The sequence below is a fragment of the Lathamus discolor genome, chromosome 17, assembly GCF_037157495.1.
Source record: "Lathamus discolor isolate bLatDis1 chromosome 17, bLatDis1.hap1, whole genome shotgun sequence".
Lineage (NCBI taxonomy): Eukaryota > Metazoa > Chordata > Aves > Psittaciformes > Psittacidae > Lathamus > Lathamus discolor.
The window spans coordinates 3,614,814-3,626,577 of NC_088900.1; the positions used below are offsets into that span (position 1 = coordinate 3,614,814).

The window sequence follows — 11,764 nt, forward strand, 5'->3', positions numbered from 1 at the left end:
GCATTTTCACTTAAGCATGTAGAGAAAAGTCACCAAGGACAATAGCTAAATTATAACATTTTGATGCCATACAAGATGTCATATTTCTTTGACTTACCAGTACTGAATATTGAAAGAGAGAGCTGATCTAAAGCATGAAGAAACTGAAACAATCAAATATGGCAAGGAAATAAAAAACTAAAGAAGAAAAGGACAATGGAAGTGTCAAGGAAAAAGGAAATAACTGAACATGCTCTTTGCTTTAGACAAAGCAGCCATCAGCCTGGTTAAATACATAAGATTGCACTAGGGAGCAACACAAAACCATGTTTTAATACTAATTCTTAAATGTTAGAATCAAATTATATTCCTTCTTGGCATCTAAGTTCTGTGATGCCTTTAGAAGTTTACTTGACTTACACATACTACGTTTCAGCAAAGGGAAATGTTTCTGGCACCATGGCTGCCAGTCTCTTGAGATTCGATCCTCTAGCTACGTACCTGATTCAGGAAACAACTTGTCTCCTTAAAGAACAATGAGAAGTTTCTCCATCCTCTGAAGCTGAGCAGATACCTCTCCCCACAGTGCCAACAAGGATCTTTATAACTTTACACATGCACCCAATACTAATTTAGGGAGCTGGAAGAGTTGAAATGCAATGCAAAGCAGCAGAAGTCTAGGGAATTCTGAGTTCATCTACAAATTCACCATAACAGAGTCACGGGCCAGAAAGAGCAGCCATGGGAATGATTTACCTCACTTAAAGTTAAGCACATGCCAAAACATTTCCAGGATTTGAGGCCCTAATATAAAGCAACTGCAGACACCCAGCAAGTTGGATGCCATGTTATAGAACTGCAATGTCACGTTGCAATTCCTATCCATTTAAGGGCTGGTTCCAATTTTGTTGCATTAATTTTAGCTTCTCTCTCTCACACACACATCCCCTCTTCCACGACCACCACCCCCCCAAACCGCAGCGCTGTAATGAGGCTGGAATAGCATGTTTATGCATTATATAATGTATGCTGATGTTCATCTAGACAGTATTACAGTTAATAAAGCGAATGCAAAACATGGAAGAAAGGGAAGTGACAGGACTTTAAATGACTAAAACCCATATCACGCGACAGACACTGGAAATCACGTTATCATTACTAGGTTCAATCTTAGTCCGCTTAAAACAGTGATTTTACTCTTGACCTAACGAATGGAGGAACTAAGGCTCAGAGCTTTCTCCATTCTCCTTGCCAGCGAGAAGAGTTTTGTTCTATATCCCATTGCCCTTCCCACACACAGCAGCAGCTGTAAACCCGATGCCATGAAATCCAGGCCTGTGTCCCTGCCTCCCCCACAACTCACTTCAGTGGAGCCAGGATTTCACTCAACATACGGTCTAGAATTTACTCCCATAAATCATTTTGACTGTCAACTCCTTCAGCAGATTGGGTCAGACCCAGAAAAGACTTAGGGGGTCTTCAAGTACCACACTCTCTAAGAGGGATCCAAAATTGCCTTGAGTAGTAGCCAGCTATTCCAGGAGAGGAGCCTCAATCCCATTTCTGCTATCTGAAAGTTCCTGTGTTTCAGTTCTGCAAAGAGCCAGTGTCCAGAACAGACTCCAAGGGGTCCAATAAGCTCAAGATCTGTTGCAGTATGCAGTGTTTAGATGCGCTGATACTAATTCCCCTGGATGTGCTCAGAATGTACCAACCCTACAGTAACTAGCTGGGCTGCTCAAAGAGACAAGTAGATATAACTATTCTCTTAGGGGAAAAAACAGCTGCCAGGTACCAGAGGGTTTAAATAACTCCAGAGCTTTTCAGGAAACCCTGTCCATGCCATAGGCATGACAGTGGTTTGAAGAACCAAGGAAGAGCAGAACAAGTGGTTAGTGAATGCAACAGGGAAGGAGGAGCAACCCCGGGCACTGGTCCCTGCTTTCTGGGTGTTTATTCAGGGGCTGCTTAATGTAAAATGCATAAGCAGTCCTGAATCCATGCATTTATTGTTAATGGCACTTGAAGTCAAAAGCATACTGATTCATTTACTGGGGAATAATCATTTACCGTATTAGCTAATCTATTTATCAATATCAAGTCATTTATTATCAAACATCAAGGGTGGCTGGTAATTATGCAATGTAAACAAAGGATAGAATGAGTAAATAATTGTATTTATTCACAATCCTAAGTATTGAAGAACATTCATAATAGCTGCAAAACACTAAGTCCACTTTAAAGAGATAGGAACATCTCATTCTCCAAATGAGGACTTTGTGATACAGAGACTTTTACTTGGTCACTAAGTATTAAAATACCTATAGTTGTGACTAATTTAGTATTATTGTATGTATGAACTATGTAAACATAAGAAGCATTTATACAAATGAAATAGGATATGTCACAAGGATTCCAAGTACCCCAGTCTGTAGTTTAAATCCTCCTGATATGCACTTCATTGGTTCCACTGAACTCAAAAGAGCTATTCACAAGCATCAAGGTTTTCATACACATATTTACAAGGATGACCAAGCAAAAAGCATCTTTCTGAAGAGCCAGAGATCCAAACACCAGAATGACATATGCCCGAGCAAATAAGTAGAATGAATCTCATCCGTTTTAATTATTTAGATTTAACAATTTCATGTATTAGTAACCTGGGAAAGAAAGCTGTGTTGTGAAAATACTTTTGACTGTATTGCAAAAGTTATAGCCACAGTTATAAGAGCCACATTCCCTCAGAGGACCATGTCTACAATGTCTGGCTAACACAGTGTATAAGAAAAAGCCCTTAAGTACATATAATCTCATCTTCCACTTCCACATTTGTTTATAAAAACCCAATCACCCCAACTGAGCAGTGTTGCTGTTTGCCCTTAATAAACATCTGAATCTGATCAGTTCACTTATTAATTCAGTTCCACGTATACCTTTCAAATGAGATTGCCGTTTAACAGATGATTTACTTAAGCAATCAATATTAAAGGTTCCAAGAACTGCAATTGTCTTATTTCCAATAATTTGCAGCATCATATTGAGGTCACCTACTCCATTCCGTGCTCGACTCAGGAGCTCTGCAACAGCGAGTGCATTTATTGGTCTTAACCTTTGTAAGAGTTATCTGTACCAAGAATAGCACAGCATTACTGCGCACTCAATTTTTAATGGAGTTATAGCAGAAGAACCTAATCTATTCATAGTCTATATTGCTTCAGCACTCACATCCTTCTTTCCTTACACTCTCTGCCATACATAATATATAATGATGCCATATTGTACATCTATGGTATACAAGAAAATATTGGCACATATAGTCCTGATTTAGGGACTCAGGTTGGAAGGGTATCTAAGCTGCTTTCCCACTAATCAATGCCCAACACCCAGAACGCCGAGACTTATTTATTGGCAACTCTACTACCAAAACAACCCAAACCTGCACCACCAAAAGCCTTGTGAATATCACAAGAGGCAGAGAAGTCACCTCAACACATCTTTCAAACTGCTGTAGGGATAAACAAGCAGCTTCTGTTAACCCTCAAGCCAACATATCACCGCAGTAAGCTTCTAAGCAATATCAGAATGCACCAGGGGGCACAAAGGGAGGAGTCTCTTTTGCCTGTGAGCTTTAACTTCATCATTTTTAACGCTGTCATTTCCAATGGTCTCTCAACAGGAAAGCGAAGCAGGAATCAGAAGCTAAGGTGCTTTGCAAACAGCGGAAGAAGAGAGACTTTCTGCCTCACTTCTCCCCCTCCTAATCCTAGTCACCCTCCTGGCATTATCTGAAATGGTACCACACGGTGGTCTCATCAAGAGAGAAAGTAGCAAAGATGCTGAAACCCCCAACTCGCTCCCTCCTCCGCCCCCCACACTCACTGCATGAAGGGGAAATGGTGGGGTTAAGAAAATAAAGTCCTCTCCCAGTAACACTGCCACATAATGAATACAGCATTATTATGCAGAAGGCCTCTTGAGACATCGGCCTAAAAAATTCCACTGAAAAAGGAAACACCTGTTGGAATATTAACTAGGACAAAGTCAAGCAAGGAGAAAGAGGATAGGTGGCCAAGAGGTTGGAAAAACTCAGAGGAAATGTTGGAGGGATTTTTCTCTATGTTTTTAGACGTGTGACATTCCTAACATTTGAGTTCCAAACTGCATTTTCTTCATGCAAGTATCTAGAACTAATGGAAAAGACAAAAGAAAACCAGCTTTAGGTAAATTATCTACGTAAGAGCAGAGCTTAGAAGATATCTAAGGACCATTACAGTTGTGATCACAAGGCTGCAACTCAATACATCACAAGAAGTATGCTGTGACCTCTGCTGTACTTCCCAGATATTCCCCATTTTGTTTTTCACAGGATGCATGGAGAAAGGAGTCTAAGTTCAACCATTTTGCAGTGTTTGCTGCCTGAGTGGGAGATCAGTTGGACCCCATCTTCAATTGAATATTCAATTCAGACTGAATTCAGCAGGACTTAGCACAGATTCGAGAGCACTATAAACAGCAGTCTGCCTGCAAGAGCACTTACACTGTGCTAGGAAACACGATACTTAGTTGTAGTGCACTTGTAGGCACTTTTTTTTCCTCCAATACTTTTATTTTAACGGGAATAATGTTTCTTTCCCCATAATACATCAGAGAAGTACCTTAATCCTCTTGTAAAAGTCCCTGCCGAGCATGAAAATAACGTGTTTCAGAGGTTTAAACTTAACACATCAAGGGGAGGGCTGAGCAGCCCAGTGCTTTGCAGGGCACATACGCTCAGATATACAGCACAGGTCTACAGCCTTCCTATAGACAGGCATGCTCAGCCTCTCTGCATCACAGAGACGACGCCTGATTCTAGAATCAAACCCTTTTGAATAGGCTGGATGCAGAAAATAGCCACGATAGATGTAAAGCACAAAGCTTCAGGGAGCCTCTTTCAGCAAGGCAGCCATTTCCCACTGCCTGCCTCGGGGAGAAGAAAGAGAAGGGGAAAATATAAACCCCCAGCCACTTACAGGGCTCTGCTTTGGCAGCTGAGCAAAAAACCACCGCAGCTCCAGTGCGGTGCTTGCAGATCAGCCCATATACCACACCCAGGATGCAGGGATGCTATCAAACCCTCCTCTGCAGCGTATTGATTATCCGCTATAGCCTGGCTAAGGAAATAATAAATGAGCAAGCAGCCATCCTCAGCCCTATTGACTGGGAGAAATAAACCCTCCAGCTTTCCTTCCTGCCTCTGCTCTCCAAGAAAGCAGCCCCACCCTCCTCTAAGGTGCTTGTGTTTTACACACAGCTCAAGCTCATCCCTTTCGTAATGAGCTGCGGTTTATCCCGATTACCTGGAAAGCACATCAGCCCCTCATATCCAGACGCCTTAATCTTTAACCCTTCGCACACTGACTCCATCCCACAACAGTGCCATGAACAAGACCGGACAACTAATTCCCTTTGGGAATTTCTTATGGCGAATATCAGCGGTTACTCGCATCCCCGTGCTGAAGCCTGAACTACTTGGAACCCTTTCTCAATAACGTACAAGGTTGTTTCTTTACAAGAGCAGCTGCTTTCACGCTCCCAGTGAATATTTTAGCAGAAGCACGTGTGTGAAGGAGAGAGCAGGCGTGTGACTATGGATGGATGCAGGTGAGGACCTACCTATGAGGAGAGCATCCTAGACCAGAGGTTGAAACACTGCCTTGAGTATAATGAGAGTCATACTGGCCTCCAAGCTCATCCGCTAATGGTGTATGTTACCTTGCTTTGCCAATGCCTGTTTCCCCTTCTGCGCTTTGTTTATTCAGACTATAAGTACTCCAGCAGGCACTATCTCCCCTCATGTAGTTATCAAGAATACAGCCAGAGAGGGTGGGGAAATGATCTTAGCTGCTGCCTATAGGCCAGGCATTCTTACACCAAAACTCACAAACAGGCAAAATACAACTTCATCTTGTATTTATGCAAGTAATTGGAGTTTTACTGGGATTTCAATTAGGGGTTGTATGCACACAACCAGGAAAGAGATTGATAAATCCCATTACATATGCAACTGCAAAAGATATATTAATACTACAATAGTAACAAAAAAAAAGAGATAAATTTGTGTTTCTCCTGCCTGCTCACAAGTTTTAACCTCCTTGTTTCAAACAAACCAAGCACAGCCAGTAAAGGCCTGAAAAATCCTTAATTCCATGCAAATTTCAATAAATCAGGGACCACATAAAAGCAAACAATCCTACAAATGCCACCACTGAGAGAAAGACTAAGTTCACTCTTCAATCAACATAAGCAAATCCACAGAGAAAGGGTGCTGCAAGTCAGGCTCCCATTGTTCTGAACAACTACCATTCCCAAAGCTCCACTCTGAAATAGGGAAGAAAGTGGGAGCAACAACAGGAAGATTTTCGCATCCCATCAGCATGGGACACCCATTCCAAGCAGCTCTATAGGGATTAATAAACACGTTCAATGATGTGCTGGTGCAATTCAGGCTTTTCAAATACTGGAAACAAATAACACCTAGTTTGACTTCAACAGTTCCCAAGGGCCCCAAATCTGTCTATGAAGCAGGTCTGTCCTCTGAAAATTAAAAGCTTGCCTTCAAAAATCACAGAAACACACAAATCCACAGGTCCACTGGTACAAAACAGCTTCCAGAACATTCAGTTAAACACGTTTTACAATCAACACCATCAAAAGTCCCTTTGAAAAAGACAGAACGGCTTACCTTGGTGCAGGGAGAACAAGCTCTACAGAAGGGTGCTGGAGCTGGGCTGGTGCAGCAGCCATCTTCATCCCACAATCACTGCTCTCCACACCTTGGGTTCCCAATTTGAAAGCTAATTGCAATCAAACGGGTTTGCTTCCAGGTGTTGTTTGTTTGGCTTTTATACATATATATATATATATACACACACACCGCCTAAAAGAAAAAAACAACAAGAATTTCAGCAATGTTCTTCTGTTGAATATGCCTTTTTTTAATGAAATCTCCTTCTTTTTCATCCTTAGAGCATTACCACACCCAAAATACCCATCACCTGTGGGCTGTAGAAGCTGTAATGACTTACATACTTGAAATGTCCCTTCAAAGCCACAGTGTCTTGGGAAATTAGGCCCGGGAGATCACAAACTGTGACCAGAAGCAGCATTGCAGAGGCAACTTTTGGAGGCATGTCCACACATATCTGACATTTCAGCCACAAAAGGTCCAATTATCGTCATGCTGAATAAGACACAGGGTCAAAAATACAGAAAGAACATGAATTAGAGTCACGTTAAACCACTGTTAACTGGTGTGTGATTATCTATTTAAAACCCAACACTTAAAGAATCCATTTTATAGGTTGGTTTTACTCTTTCTGCATCTTTCTCTGAAAATAAATCACACGTGGCATTGACCGCACTCCCTCCCACAGCACAAGTGAACCCCTGTCCATTTTCTATCCAAACGGTGCCAATTTCTTTGTGCCAATATTCTCGGGCAGGCAGCCATGTACAGGGACCTCACCAGGTCTTGATTCTTCAGGTCTGCTTAGGCAATATCCAAATGTCCTTAAAGGCACTGCAAGAAATCCCCTTTGCTCAGTAACAGCAGTAACTTGATGGCATTTCTGTGGCTCCGTGTCCTCAAAGTCTCTCTCACCTGTGATTTAAAAGGGGAATCTTAACTTTGCAAAGCAAGAAATCCAACAACAGAATGCTATAGCCTTTTAAAACACACGATATTGAGATTGAGTCTAGCAGGAAGAAATACCCAGTCCACAACCAGACCCTAAGTCTAGGATCACCAAAAATGATGCGGAATGTGAAATTTAACCAGGGTAGAAGCAGAGCTCCGTAAAAGAGAACAGTGCACAGGACCATGAGTTCTCAAAAGACATCCAGGTCTTTACCTTCTACCTTTAGCCAGTTACAGGTATCTAAACCTTTAGATTCCCTGTGCTATGTTGAGTACGCAGGAGAGGAATAGGAAAGGCACATGGCTTGAATGCAGAACACTCTATTTTTCTCCTCTGTGACTACGAGCACATTATTTAGTCACTTGGTGACTGTTTTCCCCCTCTGTGGAAGAGAATAATATTGAATACTCACTTTGCCCACACAGCATTGAGCAAAAACTGTTTTAAAAGGTACATTTTCAAGCACGGTAGCATCATCAGAAGTTCCATCCTGGGTATCATTCTGCCCAGACACTCAAGCAGAGCTTTAATTCGAGAGTCAGGGGTTCTTTTTCCTGCTTGGACAGATTTGCATTATGGGGTAATTAATTTTGATCAAGGCCTTTCAGAATGTCACAGAAAAAGGCACAGCATAAATGGAAACCCATTCTTAATACTGCTGAGATGAGGCCAAGGAAAACAGATCTGGATCAGAACCTGTATAGCTCTAAGCCTTGGGGTTGCTCGAATCTCTCATGATAGTAATTAATGAATGAAAGTGCAAACATTTGTTTTGCAGACAGGAATTATTACCTTGATATGAAATGCCTGAAATCACTTCAAAGCAAAATATTTAAGTTGTAAATATGTCAGAGCACACTGAAAAGCATTTGAATTTAATCTCCACAGTTGTGCTCTGCACTTAGCTCTTCTTGTACTGCTTTTATTATTATAATCCTGATAAAGGCACTCTGAGGTGAGAAACAGAGCTTAATAATTCACACCCAGTTGCAAAAGGCAGTACTTGGGCAAAGCTCTACTTGTGAATTATTACACCTGAAGTCACATCCTGGAGCACGTCAGCCACAAAATCTCATCTAGGTGGTGGGAGAGGAGGAAATGGATAGGGAAAAGGATGCTGCGAGGACGTAAATCCATTTTAAGAAACAACCTACCACTTAAGCATGCCTGTTCAGGTGCCCTCTGGCAGAAAACAACCCAGAGGGTGGGAGCGAGGGGAGAGTGCAGGTGTAAGTCATACAGGGAGAATTCAGCATCAAACCGCTGTTGGTTACATCAGCCTAGCAACTGTTTATGCAAACAATCCGGCTGACTCATTAAAGTACTGCTCTGATCAGCTATTAACTGTAACTGACAGATTAAGAGGAGAACAGCATGAGACAGATACTTCAGAAGTGAGAGCAAAACATACTGGGAGCTTAATCTATGTTTTAATTCCAGCACCCTGCTCCCCGCCCCCATCGTTCTCCTTTGTCGCAGCAGCTCCGCGTGGCACGGCTCATATTGTGTAGTGCATATCTCGGCGCCCACCTAGGCAGTTCTGCATTCTCAGCAGCACCCAGTGGCACCCACATGTTCGCTTGGCATTCCAGGGAACCCGTTGCAACAGCCACACATTCTTCCTCGCCTTTCCGAGGGCTTCTTAGATCACAGATGCTCTTGGTATCACCCACTGTGCTTCAATACTTCTCATGTCCCATGCACATTCTTCAGGGTCTAATCCTTTCAGATAATAGAGCTTTCCTTCAGATGCTGCCTGATACTGATGAAAAAAAGGCTGAGATAGATGCTTGCTCTTTTTCATTTCCCTAAGCTGATAGACAGGGCTTGTCAAATGCAATCAAGAAAAAATAGCTCAAAACCTGCTACTGTTCTATTACATATTTCATGTTCCCCGTGTAGCAGGGAAGTCCCAGTCCTAAAGAACTCCCACTTTGAATTAGAAAAACCTGATAAAAGCCACACCTGGTTCTCACACAGCCCACAATGAATTTGGGGAACTCAGTGCCACTGAAGGTTACAAGGACCATTAATAAAAAGGGCTTTTAAGTGCATGTAGACTAATAAATAGAAGAAAAGCCCACCTGGGCCAGCAAACACAAAAGCTGTAGGTTGCTGGAAGTGAACACCTCATTCTGGGAATCTGCAAAGGCATTACTGGCATTGCTCTTGAACTCTGAGCATCAACTACTGGCCCCTGCTAGAGGCTAGCAGCTGGCTGAGAAGGACCTTGAAGTGAGCACAACACAGCTGCCCTTATGGACAAACTCTATACAAACAGCATACTGTGCTAAAACCTGTAAGGCTTTCCATACTGCCCTCGTCAAGGTTTGGAGCACAGTGGGCATGGGATAAAGCCAACAGCCAGGACTGCCTTAAATACTGACTGAGGCTTTGCCCTTCCCCTTTTCCTACCCCACCAGGCTTGAGTCCAAATATGGAATCATCGCAAACCTCTCTTTTTTGGGGGGGATCCCGAATGAGAAGCAAACCTTAAGTAAATGCACCTTTGCACTACAGAAGGCAAGCTCAGTGATAAGAATTCCATTTCCTTTTCATACAGGCCACATCCTTCAAGCACTCTATGTGGAGCCCAGGTACATTACATGGCATCACCCATGCCTGCCTCCTACCCTAAAGCCTTCAATGAGGTGACTGGCTCTCCATCAAACCCAGACCCCAGAAATCCCTGCCAGCCTCTGATAGTGTCAGGCTGGCTTCAGCCATCATCCCCTTAAACCTCTTCCCTCTCCTGTGTCATGGAGGAGGCACCACTAATAGGGCTACACAGCAATTAGGCATTAAGCCTGATATCCCATTAATAGTTGCCAACAGCAGATGCCTACTGAAGGGTAGGAGAGGAGGGTGAGTGTACACTGCTATTTCCACAACACGCTCCTCTGGTTTCAAGTGGTCTGCACTGACTTTGGGGCAGGGGTGGGATCTTTATCCTTAGACTGTAATTTCCTTTCTTGCTAGCAGTTAGCCCCCGGTGCACCTCCCCTGACTTAAATAAGAAGCTCTGTGAATGATGGGGTGTATAAGCTGGTCACCATCTTGCCCATAAATATTACCCAAAACACTTTATTTCCTGCAGAGATAAGAATATCTTCCATCTTTATAAGTTCCACATTGAAATCAATATGGTCTGCATTTAAAATGCACACACAAACATGCATCTATCTATATATATACACTGTATGTTTCAATACATACCATATATATAGTATGTACTTCCACATTGTGCAGGATTAAGTGCATGTTTCCACTGAGAAATGAATAAACAAGCAGCAATTTCTCAATTTCTCCCTGCTGTGTGGCAGTGGTGAAAATTGCTTAGAAATGGGACTATTATAAATATTCTATATATAACAACGCATCCTAGAGGAATGGGGGGGGGGAAAAGGGGAGAAGGTTTGTATGCCTGAAAAACGTGAACACAAAGGAGGGTATAGAAACACATCCAGGCATTTCCACCTCGGTGCTATTTATAGCTATAGTGTTACGAGGTGTTTGTTTAAAGGGGCACCGGTGGAGTATGGAAGGACCTAGCCCTCCTTCAAGGAGGCATGCAAACAATATTAACTCGGCGAAAGAAAAGCGTACTAATCCAGCCTGAGAAATTGTGGCTGTTCTTGCCTTTTATGCCTGTGTCTGTAAGAATTGAAGTTTTATACAGCATTTGCTTCCTCATTAACACTTTTATTCCTGTAGCCTGAGGAGGTGGAGCGCTGGTTTTGGGATCAGGCCCCAAACTGAAGCAAGAAGAAAGAAGGGAAATTAGCAACCATTTCTGCCACCACCCTTCCCCAAATTCCCCTTCTTTCCAGCAGGCACTGGCAAAGGAGTCAAATTGCAAAATGTTCTGGTTAGCTCCGCAGTTGGTCGAAAGTAAAAATGAGAAATATTCACTCAAACGCTGCCAATTCTTCTGTGAATGTTTTTAGTTTTGAAATTCAGGAGAAATATTGAAATAATTGGGATTAAAAAGAAAAAAAAATAAAAATCCAACAGTCTCCTCAGAGAATACTGGGCTTCTGAAGAGTTATAGTACAAACCCCTGAAGAGATCCCTATTGTTCCCTTGTGAGATGCCATATGGAGTAG

At 42.5% G+C, this 11,764-nt stretch overlaps 1 long non-coding RNA gene across 1 annotated transcript in view; it reads right to left on the reverse strand.

Moving 5' to 3' along the window:
• LOC136023180 (uncharacterized) overlaps window positions 1-6,772 on the reverse strand; it is a 67,709-nt gene extending 60,937 nt beyond the window's left edge. Inside the window, exon 1 of the long non-coding RNA XR_010616510.1 lies at window positions 6,704-6,772. This is a non-coding gene — a long non-coding RNA (uncharacterized LOC136023180). The remainder of the gene's footprint in view (window positions 1-6,703) is intronic.
• Window positions 6,773-11,764: the final 4,992 nt, after the last annotated feature.